General features: G+C 37.9%; 1 protein-coding gene across 16 annotated transcripts in view; it reads left to right on the top strand.

The window, feature by feature from the left end:
- The window catches only part of KLF12 (KLF transcription factor 12), a 511365-nt gene that overhangs the window by 210689 nt on the left and 287344 nt on the right, over positions 1-13332 (top strand). The window lies entirely within an intron of this gene.

The raw sequence follows: 13332 nt of genomic DNA, 5'->3' as shown, positions 1-13332 counted from the left end.
ATGTGTGTGTTGGGTGGATTGAAGTGGTGAGTGGGCAATAGTGGCTGCATCTGGGGGGGTTGGTGGGTTTTTCAGATTTATCCCTTTCCCTCCTTTGTTACCATTGCCTTTTCTGCTGTTGGAAAACCTGTCTCGGGCCCACAGTAAGGAGACGAGACTGAAAGTGTAAAGTGGAAGTATGGAAGATGAATAGATTCTGCAGTGAGAAGGAGCAGAACAGGAAAATGCTACCCAGAGGAAGTGGGGAAGCAAAGAGGTGCTGTGGTGGCTGGAGGCTGTTTAAGCCTGAGTGTGGGGACTGTCCAATGAGTCTGTGCAGAGGGGACTTCCATTTGTATGTCGCTGAAGCTATTTGCAATTACTTAGGGAATCACTTTCCTTTGCACATCGAAATACTTTGCAGTGAGCCTCACCATTGTATTGTGTGATGATGGTCTCATTCCTCCAGGTCTTGCGATGCACCTTTTTCTATGTAGACTCCGTGTTTGGGTTGTGCCTTTAGGGCTGCTGACTGAGAGAGAGGTTGTTTTTAATACCTCTGATGTGCCTAGTGTCTTATTTCTGGTATCCCATTGTTGCCGTTTCCTGCTTAGTAACAGTGCATTTAAATGATGGAAGAAGACAGAAAAATATCAGATGTCATGCATGTTTGTTTCATGTGCAGGGCTTCGTATGCATGCCGCTGTATTGAGTTCATTTTGTATTGGTTTCCCTGTCAAGTTTGCATGTTTGCTAGCCTCCTGTTGTGACCCTAACTACCTTTTCTGTTTTGTTTTGTTTCTGAACTCCACAACTGATCTGGCGGCTACTGTTCAACCTCTGAAGCCTGTGGTCTGGCTAGCGCTGCCTTTGATAGACCTTATTATTGGTGAAGTTCTCGGGGATGGTTTTCTGTGATGTATGCTTGATTGCTAATTCTTGAAAGTAATGATAGTCATAACGATCTGCGCTTCTTGTATGTCTACGAAGCACTCTTGCATTATTGTATTTAATTTTCATATGACTCCTCTGAGGGAGATGATAGCACTTCCATTTTACTGGTAGGACACTGACACTGAGCCTTGTAATTTAGATCTAACCAGTGGCATACTGGTAAATGGCTGTCTGAACAAAAAGCCCTGACTTGTTGCATTTGCTGATTTCCTTGACGTACATGCACTGACTGTAATGGATTTCAAGCTACAAAAGTGTAGTTACAGGGTTGTGTAGAGATGTACACAGTCAACTCCTACATGACTGTAATAGTCAGTTCCAACCCTGCTCTGTATCTTACACCAAAGCTGATGTTTCTATTGTATTTCCCTCCCTTCCTGCCCCCCTCCCACCTGTCCTCCCCTCCTCTCTTCCTCCCTGCTTATCCCAGGCATTCACTTAACAGAATCTCCTGTATCGAGATCTCAAGTGCATCCTGTCCTGCTTGTAGCCTCTTCTATTGAAAGTTTCTTGGAGACATGGAATTATCAACTGTCAACTTCCATGATCCTTATTGCCTTAAACTGAAGTATATTTAATAGAATAGGATTTATTATATTAAGTCATCTCTTTTTATTCTTGATAAGAAAAGTGACGCTATCAAGTCAAAATGTCTGATCAATCCAGATGTGAGTAGCAATTTTATGAACTTAATAGTAACAAATCAAACTGATTTTACTCATGACACCAACTGTTCTTTTTGAGTGACTTTACATTGCTTTTTTTCTTTCGCCTCTTTTTCTCTGTGTATCCTTTACCTGAAATCACCTTTTCTCCAAGATAGGATTTATTGGATACAATTATGTAGTAGCTGACTTGAAAGGGTTCAGATCTTGATGGTAATGAAAAATCAAAGTCGTCAGTCATCTTTCTCCACAATTGCAAAGGAAGTGGCCGGCATTAAAATCTTTTTTTCATTCCGTATTTTGATGGGAGAGTCTAAACACTTGTTTGATCTCCTGCTCTTTCTCTATTTCCACCTGATTATAAATCTCAGAAAGCACGGGTCTTAAGAGGTTTCATTAATCCTGTTTCTAACTATAACACTGACTTCCTTAAAAATTGGAGTGTATTCTAAATCATTGCATTTTGTCAAGTGTCCTCGCCATGCTAAGAATTGGAGTGTGAGGCAGTAGGCATCTGTTCAGTACCGTTGCCATCTTCGTGGGACTGGCCCTGTAGTAATGAGGGTGCCCATCTTTTTTCCTCAGCAGAGTGGTGATAGGCTGACTGGGAGTAGAGATTGCCTGCATCCATTCCTGGCATGGACTGCCAGCCTTCCCTGTGTTTCTGTGTATCGCAGTTGCTTTCTTTAGTCCAGGAGTACTGCATCATTTAAAAAAGTGGGAAATAAAATTTCTGACATTGCTTCTTGAAGTATGTATACACTAAAAGATATTTTGGCGAATAGAAATGTGAGGATTGTAGAATCTCCTGTACAATCAAATTCCATGTAAGAATGACCTCATTGTAAAGGCAGGCTGCATTTTTCTTTCCCAGCATGTCAGACCCCTTTAAGACATGGCCATAGGCCCTGGGATTTCCCACTCAACAGAATGTCATTTTATGTTGGATCCCCAAAGAGGATGGGATTGTTGAGATGTTATGACTGCCTGACAGTTAACATTTAACATGCAGGGCTTGACACTGAGCCAGGAGAGCAGATGAGCACAGGAACCATAGATGGAGTTTATGTCACTATTACAGAGGGAGCTGAAAGAAAACACCAGAGAGGTTCCGAGTGGTTTGCAGTCTGGACAATTTCATTTTGCTTTTGTTGACGAAATAGTTAAAGGAGCAGATTTTTTATCTTCTTAAAATATTAAAATTGGAAGCATTTTTTCCATAAGAAAAAGACATTTCCCAGAGAAGAAGAAATGTTATTTCTCAGTCTAATGCTGAGAAGCGTTGCAGCTCTTATCGATCTGTTTCCTACTTTTATTTAAACATATAGATCTTTAATTGCAAAGGACTTGTAAGTTAAAAATACCTATTATGAGTAAGTTTCTTGATGGAGAAATCTAATTTTTCAACATGAACACCATAAATGGAAACTGCTTGCTCTCTGTGATAGTTCTATAATAATTGTACTGATTTACGATGGATATATTTGTTATCCAAAAAAAGTTACAATGAAATGGAATTAAATTGAATTATTGTATAGCTAAAAATTTCTTTTCAGTTTGAAATCTTCACATGGAGAGTTAATAGAATGGGAATAGAAATATATACACTTTTATTTGTAATTTCTATTAGATGAATAATGCATGTTTGACATTGGTTGGTTGTTTTCATCAGTAAAAAACAAAAACATGGTGTGCCTTTTCAACGTAATAGGTCTTGCTGAATCATTTATGACAAGACTAAGATGCTGCCTAAATATTCGAATGTTATGGAGTTAAACATAATTTCCAATAAAACAGAAATGGCATATCTGGTAAAAACTACATTTATGAACGGTTTGTACAGTGACCCATTCCCAAAGGTGATTTTGCCTCGTTGAAATTATAGTGTGGATTTATTTTGCATACCTTTTCAGCAGTGGTGAGCTCCCCCATGGGGCATTTCTGCATCTTAAGTCACTTTTGCTGGAGATAATTAGCCATGTATTATGCATAAGAAAGCAGAATAACTGGAGGGAGGGAGGGAGAGGAGAAGTATGGGAGATCCTGAAAAATTTCTCATGAGCAAGGGTTTGAAAATGAAGAATTCATGGTGTAGCAACATTATTACTAATTTAAAATTGGTAAACTGCCCTTGCAGTTTCACTTATTGAAGATGGTTGTTGCCTTGATACTTTTTTTAATTGAAAAAAAGTAGCAGACAACGATGATAAGGACTTTTAAAGGGTTTCTCATGGCCCTGGTTGTTCCAACCCTCCTTTCTCACATTCTCCTATGACAGTGTTCTGGAAGGTAACACATAGCTGACAGGCACCTCTGAGTAATTCGGTGCCCCCTGTACCCTCCCCGTCTGTAGCAGAGTCAGCAGTGACCCTTGGTGACAGCTCTGGGACTGTGTGCTCTGATGTTTCACCCTCTTTGCTTCTCTGAGGGTGGACAGTCTGGTACGCCAGGCCCCTGCTTTTCCATGTCTTCACTGCTCCTTGGCTAATTACTTCCAACTCAGACCATTTGTTTGAGATGTATGTGAAAGTATAAAAGTAAATACGTGTGCGTATCATTGATATCGCTGTAGACATTTGGCAGCTTATCTAAGGAAAACTGCTTTCCTTTTTTACTTCTATTTCTATTAATGAAATGATAATAAGCTCATTTCTGCTCTTCCATCATTTTTTATGGCAATGATAAACCTGTGTGTATATAGTCTATATTTAGCAAATAGATTAAAATAGAATTTCCCAATAAAGAGAGCAGTTAGAAATACAATCAAATGAGTTCTCAAATAAAAGCAAGTGACTAGTCATGTTCAGAGGATTTCAGACTTCCTGTAGTTCTATGAATCATCTATGTTGACTTTTTGTTGTTGCTTTTTTTAGTTTGTGGGCATTTATGTATTCACTTATTTTTAGTTCACGTTTTCACCAGAATACAGTTCACTTGCAGAAAAATGCACATATTACAAATGTACAAATGGATGAACTCCCACAAAGTGAACGTATACGCTCAATGTTTAAGTCGTAAAACATTACCAACAGCCACTCATACAAGTGTCAACTGCTATCTCATCTCCATCACCACAGATGACTGCCTGTGCCTGAACACCACAGGGGTACAACATGACCCCTTGTCTGGCTTTTGTCACTCAACATTATGTTTTTGAGATTCAATCATGTTCTTTTTTATTGCTGTATAATATTCTACTGTATGAATGTGTCAAAAAGCTTCCACAGATTTCTTTATCCATTTTACTGTTGATGCACGTTTCTCATATTTAGCTGCTATGAATATTCTTATAAATGCCTTTTGGGGCACATATGTACAAATTTCTGTGTAGCATATTTCTAGAAGTAGAATTGCTGAATCTTAAGGAATATATTTTCATGTTAGAAGATACTGCCAAACAGTTTTCTTAAGTGACTGTACCAATTTAGACGTTTATCAACATTACATGAAAATTGCACATGCCCCATTTTTCGTTATTTCCATATTTTTTTGCTCTCTATTTTTGCCTTTCTGATGGCTGTGTATTGGTGTCTCCTTTAATTCACATTTTTCTAATGACTAGTGTTGATGTATATCTTTCATATGTTAGTTGCCATTTGACCATCTTTTGGGAGGAACTTGTCAAGGTATTTTGGTCCATTAAAAAAAAACACTTTTTCCTTTTTTCATTTTTTCCTTGTTTGTTCATTTATAAAATTGGACCATATCCTAAGTCCAGTATTTCACCTGGTGAGGAAGTGAGACTCATGGAAAAGTGTCTCAGTTAGAAATATGTGTTTGTTTGTTTAACAAATGTTTATCAAACATCTCTTATGTTCTATATCTTTATAGTGGTAAAAAGACAGTGTCTGCCTTAAAGCGTTGTAGTCTAGTGGGATATTAAACAAGTAAAAAGACCCCAAGAAGACTTGGTATTGAGTGCTTTGATAATTAGTGTCCAGAAGAGAGCCCAGTGAAAAAGCATAAGCAAGGGTGAATAATAGTTTTAAGAAAAGACTTTCCATAAAACAAGAAAAGGAGCCAAAACTTAGATGAAAAGTTGGTGTTAGCCAGATGAAAATGAGTATGGGGAATAGTGTTTTAGGTAGAGGAAACAAAATCATGTTTGTGAGATAGTGATGCTTATGGGGCAAAAGGGTGGGTTTGCCTGTATATGGAGGGCTGGTGGTGGTGGTTTAAAAAGTCTTAAAGTACTCATTCATTTATTTAATGTGCCAAAACCCATGTAAATCACAAGGACATGAGGGTGGGAGTTAACAACAGCAATGATAATAATAACTAATATTTATGGAGTGTTTCTGGTGTGCCGGGCACTGCTAAACACTTTACTTGCATTATTTCACTTAATTCCTATCTCCATCCTATGATGTAGGCACTGTTACTGCTGTTTTATATTTGAGAAAACTGGGTCCTAGAGAAGCTAAGTAGCTTCATTCAGCCCTAGAATGCCCCTGTGTCCACTGAAAATATAATCTATTTGGAACTTCAACTACTACCCAAAGAATTACATGTAAAATTGTAATTGCATTGAGGGTTACAGTAGCCTTAAGTTAGACATGGGTCTGTATATCGTAACAGTAAGAGTTGTAAGATACCAGAATAGATGATAAGAATGAACATTTTCTAACATTGTTTTAAATTATAGGTATATAATAAAATAGTATGTATACTATACTAATACGATCTATAAACTGTTATATATAAAAATACTGCCATCCCCTTGTGAAAATGAAAAGGCAATAAACTATAGTAGCTAAGAGCACAGAGTCTGGTGTCAAAATGCTTGGGTTTGATTCCTGACTCTACCATTTATCATTTAAATACCCATGGCAAACTCTTAACCTCTCTGCCTCACTTGGAAAAACATTGTCTTAAATCCCTACTATGTTCATTTCAAAATTTGGTGGTCCTGGGAGGAAAACCTGTAAAAAAAAAGCCTTTGGTCTTTTTCCTGAAAGTTTCAACATGCTGAATGAACACCAACAAAAAAATCATTTGCATACTGAGACCTTGTAAAGTACATTACTTTTGGGCCTGCAGAAAATTTTTGGATTGAATTTAAGGCACTGAAAATAGGTAATAATTGAAATGTCAGCAACTATAATTTTAACAATTCTAGTTGATGCTACTGGAATATTAAATATACCTGTTAAATATATTTTTTTTCTTTTCAGTATATAAATTTTAATATACATCCCATATCTCTCCAGCCATATTTTCTATATCAAGTCCCCTGTGGCAATTTTATCTTTGAATACAAACTCTTCTTGTTCAATATTTGAGTAGTGATAATGGGTTTTATTCTATAAATAACATCCTTAGTACCCTAAACTACAGCCGGAATAACTTCATCATTTGCAAGAATTACAGTGCTTTATATTCAAAAGAGCAATTTTAATGTTTTATTCATTGCCAGTAAACAAATGCAGAACACATGAAGAAAACTGTTTATTGGCCTAGAATGGGCAAATATATTGTGTTAGCGGGGTGCCCTCTACCCACGGGGCTGGCAGGCCTTTACTCCTGAAATGCAGTATTCCAGGGGCCTTCTAGAACAATGCAAATTATATTTAAATTAGCAATCTAAGCAGGTCTGAGCTGATGAGCAATTCAAACTATGGAAGGATACTTGGCAATCTTATTTTATTCAGAGCTAGTTTTAAGAGTTACTTGTCCCCTCCAAGGGTTGCCCAATAGCTTACTTCTCAAACTTTTCCTTAGAAAAGGAAACTAATCCAGGTGTGTGGTCGACAATAGCCTGCTGCGTGCAGCAAATCTATTCTGACCCTCTTGTTTTACTTAACATCTGTGATTTTTTTTGAACTGTATTCATAACATACTGTTTTTTTAAATACAAATTCTCAAAAAATAATCTGCACGTAAAATTGATGCTTCGTAAGAAGCACCATGTTTTATCATACGCATTTATGTTCCTCCTGGTACACCATTCATTGAAAGGCCCAGGTAAATCTAGGGTCTCTCTGGTTTGTAATTTCCTTGTCCTCCTAGATATTTTGCATCTGAAGGCCAGAACAGTACAGCACATATTTGAATCGGCTGATGTGTGGACAGTAGTTTTGTTTTGGTTCTTGTTGTCAGTACAGCGGTACAGCTAATATTTTAAAAATTAGCAGATTCCATCAGTGGGTACTGACTTCATTTCACTTGAATATAGCTACAGGGCATCTGTTGTCAGAAGCTGAGTTGCACTGGCCTATGGCAGAGGGCGTTCCTTGTCCCTGCTGTTTCCAGCCTTATTTTGGCTGGCTGCACGCCTCTGTTTCAGCCTCCCGGCTCCTGTTAGCATTTAGATTTGTAGCTCCCTAAATTAATGAGCCCAGAGCTCCCCATTTGATGTACTGTGGGTAGGTTATACGTATGCTGTGATAGGACTGATTTCCTCAGACCCTGGAGGGTGAGGTGATAAAGGTTGGGAAGCACTGAGTTAGCCTTTTGGTAACTTCATGCGTGGCCCCGCACTTCCAGGGTGCCTCAGGGTTATGGGTTCCAGGAATCCTTTGCCTCTCTTGTGTTTATGTCAGTTCTTGTGGAGAACTGTCCTCTCGTAAAGTCCGTCTGCAGACTCAGAAGAATCAAATCCACATGCTCTTTAACCAGGTGGATCCTCTGTCTGATGTCCAAGGTTTTAATTTGTCAGCGAAGCAGTGTCTGTTGGGCATAGCCCTGCTTCTGTTGCCTGATAGGGATGGATCCAGACTGGCAACATTCTCGCTCATAAAGTGCGTCTGACGAGCCCAGCAGGAAAGAGGTGTTGGTAGAAATCACGTGATTGAAAACATTTTCTTTGCGTGTAACTCCATGAAGACAATGGGGGCTAGTATAACTTATAATGTGTGGTTGTTTTTTAAGTGCTGTTAAATGTTTACAAAAGAGCTGCAAAATTCCATAAATGTACAATGAATTCCTTCACCGCTTTTGTACAATATGAAAATTATAAACTCTGTTAATGAAATTTAGTTATTCAGAAGAATGCCTGAAGAGCAACATACAAGGAGCAACAGTAAGACACAGAATAGATGAAAATGTTATTGTCAGTAGGTTTGACATTTTGAAATTTATGAGGATTGTTTGGCTTGAGTTTCCAAGCGGTGCTGTAACATAACATACTAGCTGTGTTCAATTTAATGATGTATATTTTGTCCAATGCATTTCCCATCAGCAGGAGTGGATATGGATGCAGAATAGGCTACATTTTATTTTATCAATTTATATACAGCTATGCTTCAGGACATAACAGTGAACGTTAGGTTACATTTCTGGTCCTCCGGGAATCTTTTAGTTTTAATAGACTATGAGGATTATGGAAACCCTTTGACATTGAGTTCAGGCATGGCTGTGCGTGAGTGACTGTGCTTTTTGGAAGACACACACAACATTTTTGAGCTCACTTTGCAGAGTTTTCAAAGATGGATAATCTGGTGAGATAAAAATACACCAAATTCAATCTTTACAACTATCACTCTCTAAGGAGGTAAAGAATGTGCTCAATTAGCAGTGCATGTTGTGATGCATTTACATCCAGATGCATTAAATGCTAGATTAAACAAGAAAATTATCTTCTGGGAGTTTAGTGGACAAAGTAGACATGTCATTAAATTCTATATAAAATACAATGAGAAGCTAAGAAAATTCCCATTCTGGTGTACAAGGCTTTGAAGTGTGGGACCTTGACCAGTACTGCTTACTACAAATACAATACAAGCAGTTTAAGTCATTTTAGAGTTGCTCATTGCCATGTTAGAAAGAAATATGTGAAATTAAATTTAGTAATATATTTTATGTAACCCGATATAGCCACAGTAGTACCAATTCAACATGTAATCAATGTAAAATGATAAATATTCAAATTACCTTTTTTGATAAAAGGTCTTTCAGATCTGGTGGGTATTCCACACTTGCAGAATGACTGAATGTGGACCAGCCACATTTCAAATGCTCAGTAGATGCGTGACTGGTGGACTGATAGCACTGCTTGGCTTTTAGTCTCTTCAGTACAGTGAGCAGAGATTTTATATGGTGCGAATTTATTCTTTCATGGCAGTTTTGTTTTAGGGTGCTGAAATCCATGCTTTCTGAAACTTAGCGTCCTCCTTCCTGTTTAGCAACACTAAGGATTTAGTTGGAAAGAGGAGGAAGGAGGGTAAATACTTGTTGACTCAGTGAATGAGTGATTAACGTTCATAGTAAAAGATCAAAGTGTGGATTTCCCCATAATTAAGGGAATAAGACCGATGATATTAATGAGGCAATAAAGGAGAGAGTGTAGCAGTTGAGAGCCAAAGTCTGACTAATTCTGGAATAGATGTAATATTAAGTAATTAAATTTTTAAAAATAAAGCCAAATAATCACCATAAACAGGAATTCTGGATGATGGATTTTCAGCATGATCGTAATTTACATCTGTGGGTTTTAATTTATATGGATCATATTACTATGAAAAATTATAAACTCATCTTCTGTTGCTCCTCTTTCTCTATAAAAGGAGAGTATGACATGTATGTATGTATGTTTTCTGGAAATCTGTTTGCCTTAGTAACTCTTTCTCTTAAATTAGAATGATTTAATAATGTAGGCTACTCACAGAGGTTCATGTGGTGTGTTTTTTTCTGATCTTCTTTGGGCTCTGGCAGATTCTATGGCCTACTAATATTGCTTAGTTCTGTGTTTTAAAAACCAGAGTAGTATTTATCGATATCAATAAGAAAAATAATAATTTAATAATAGCTAGTATTTGTATCAAATGGCTTCTGCAAATTTTATTTCTTAGATTCTCCAGACACAGCAAACATGCTGCAAGGTAGGCATTATTTTAGCCATTTCTGTGGATGTTGAAAAACTGAATTTTAGAGAGATTGGGACTAGGCCATGGCTCTGTAATTTGGAAATAGAAAAGCTGAGATTTGAATTCAGCGCTGGAGGATGCTAAATCTCATTTAGTATTCTGGAGCTAATAAGGTAATTTTAAGGAAACATATTCGTAAGTGCCTCTCGTGAAGTTTGCAGTTTGTGGTCTTACAAAAATGGGAGAGCTACTTTCCAGTACCTTCTGAGGCTCCTGAGACTTCTAGGGTGTCTGTGGGAGTGTTCTTGCATCTCTGGGAAAACCTACATTAAAAACAAAATCACTGGCAAATAAGAACTCTACTCCACTTTGTTTAATTTAAACCCCTCGGTCTACAGAACATACATGGAGAAATGCTACCCAGACGGTGGCTGTCGCAAGACTTAGACCGGCAGTGGCTCCCGGTCAGAACTGTGAACGAGGACACCAGTCTCTTCCGTGGCTGCTTGGATCCACAAAGTAAATGCTGCTGTGGCAGTTTGTGCCTTTTCAGTGCGTGGTGGCACTCCTGAAGTCTGGCCACATCTGTAACTAGACGTTTGCTCAGGCATAGCGCTTCCCTCAAGCTCACGCTCGGAAGCTTCCAGTGAGAGGCACTGTGTATGGCATGAAGAAAACAGAAGGGACTTTGAAATCAGAGTGTGTTCATATCCCGGCTGTGCAATTCCGCAGCCATCACACTCTTATTTCTTCCCTTGTAACGTGGAGGTTAATATCTCCTCTCCCCAGTGAGGATTACCTGAGATCATGCGTGTAAAGTACCTGCCACATTGCTTGGCACGTACCTGATTTACGGATTGTATTTTTCCTGCTGGGATAGTATTATAAATAATATACTCCTTTAAATGATACAAGACGAAGTAATAGATGCATTTCTGAGCATTTGGCGTAGCTGTGGTACAACTGTAGGGAAGGAAATTGTTGACAGTCACAGATAAACTCTGTTACAATGCCGTGCTTTATGGAACTGTGCTTAGAAGGGAAATCCTCCCTGCTTACCCTCAGAATTCTCCAGGGCCACCCCCAGGATTGTTCAGCTACTGGTGTGTCCACAGGCTGAGCTTTAGAAATAGTGAAAATATTTCACTCCGTTGTCCCCTTTTTATCTCCTAAGCATTTCTCTTCATGCCATATAGTAGAGATATGTGGCGTGCTAAGTTACAATTGACACATTAGTTATCCATTTTATACCTACCCTGAGCAGATTAGGGGCCACTGGGAATGAGAAGTTTGGGTAAATTTCGTGAGTTCAGCAATTCAGAGTTAGAACGCAAACTCGGTTAATGTATTCTAGTGCATAGTGTATGCCTGGCAACCCTATGCATTTTTAAAACATAGGATTCATAGGACCCACAATATTGTAAATGGAAAGAGACTTGAAGATCTTTCAAACCCCTTAATTTCATAGGTGAAGAAGCTGAGGCCCAGATAGGTTAGTTAATTTACCAGTTGGCACATAACAGTTAATGGCAGTATTGCAGTAATAAAGGAAGAATGACCATATTGCTTTCTCCATCTATTTCGACACGAGTCTCACCAAGCAAATAGTGTTTTATGGTGAGCTACAAGAATTCGGCATATTGTTAAGGACAATAGAAACTCCAAACAAAACGCATCATATAATTTGCTTGCATTAAAAACTGCTGCCAGGTATAAAGGGTTATTCCAGAGAGTTGGAAGACTAGATGCCTGTCAAGTTGCTTGCCCTCCTGTGACCAAGAGGGGTTCATATAGCCACCTCTTGATACTGGATTGGTCCATGGGTGATAGCTAACTTTGAAGTGATGCATGCATATCCTGGACACCACCCTACGATTTGGATAATCTGTGTTTCTATGTCTGTAAAATGAGAGGAATAACACTACATCCCTCACAAGGTTTTGAGGACCGTACAAGTAGGGTAGTTAGTAGTTGAAACAGTCCCTAGCACTCGTAAGTCTGTGTTTGCTGATGCTTTAACCAGTCACTCCTCCTCTCCTGCTATTACTGAGAATTGACACCACCCTACTCAGAGAACAGTTTGAATTCAGTTCTTTGGCCAGCAGCTTTCGCTTGCTGCATCTCCCAAGATGTATTTAGTCACCTTCAGGAATAAATTTAGGGAATTTAAGGGACTGTACTTTTAAAATCGTATGTTTTTTGAATGACATTATATTTAAATTAAAATGTAAAAATACATTCCCCATACAAATTGGGGAAGTACATGTGAGCGTAACCTGCTTACTTCCAGTGATTATGTGATAGTTATTTGACTTTTGAACACGTCTTAAAAATTAGAATAGAGATTAATCCATATATTATTTATAAGACTAATCCTGATTTTAGTATTTTAGTTTTATGTATGTCTCCAAGTAGGTTTTTAAGCCTGCAGTTGGCAAATTTTTGTTTTGAGATTATTTTTCAAAATGCTTTTGATATGTGTTGGCTGCTACACTATTATTTTTCAAAATCATTTGAATATTCTAGAGTATTTATAAAAAGATAAACTTATATAATTTACATACGCTTCAGGAATTTCTCTCTAGTCATATTTTCCACCACTGTTTGGCTGTGTGTGTGTGTGTGTGTGTGTGTGTGTGTGTGTGTGTGTGTGTACATGTGCATGTGTACTACTGTCTGTGGGTGTATTTTCATTGATTTATGTTTGAACAATAAATATTTTAAAATATGTGGTCTGTGAGGGTCAGAGATGTCACAAATAATCTTAAATGATGAAATGTGGCACAGTTCATGAGAAAGGTCTTTCAAAGTCACGTTTTCATAGAATTAGCTTTTTTAAATCGTATTTTAAATTATCTGATGCTCATTGTGTGTGTGTACACTTGTTCTTAGTAAATTTTTCATATTTGTGTACACTGTATGCACATATG

Source organism: Rhinolophus sinicus, linkage group LG04 (genome assembly GCF_036562045.2).
Source record: "Rhinolophus sinicus isolate RSC01 linkage group LG04, ASM3656204v1, whole genome shotgun sequence".
Lineage (NCBI taxonomy): Eukaryota > Metazoa > Chordata > Mammalia > Chiroptera > Rhinolophidae > Rhinolophus > Rhinolophus sinicus.
Note: the sequence above shows the minus strand (reverse complement) of the source record. Positions and strands in the feature narration are given on the sequence as shown.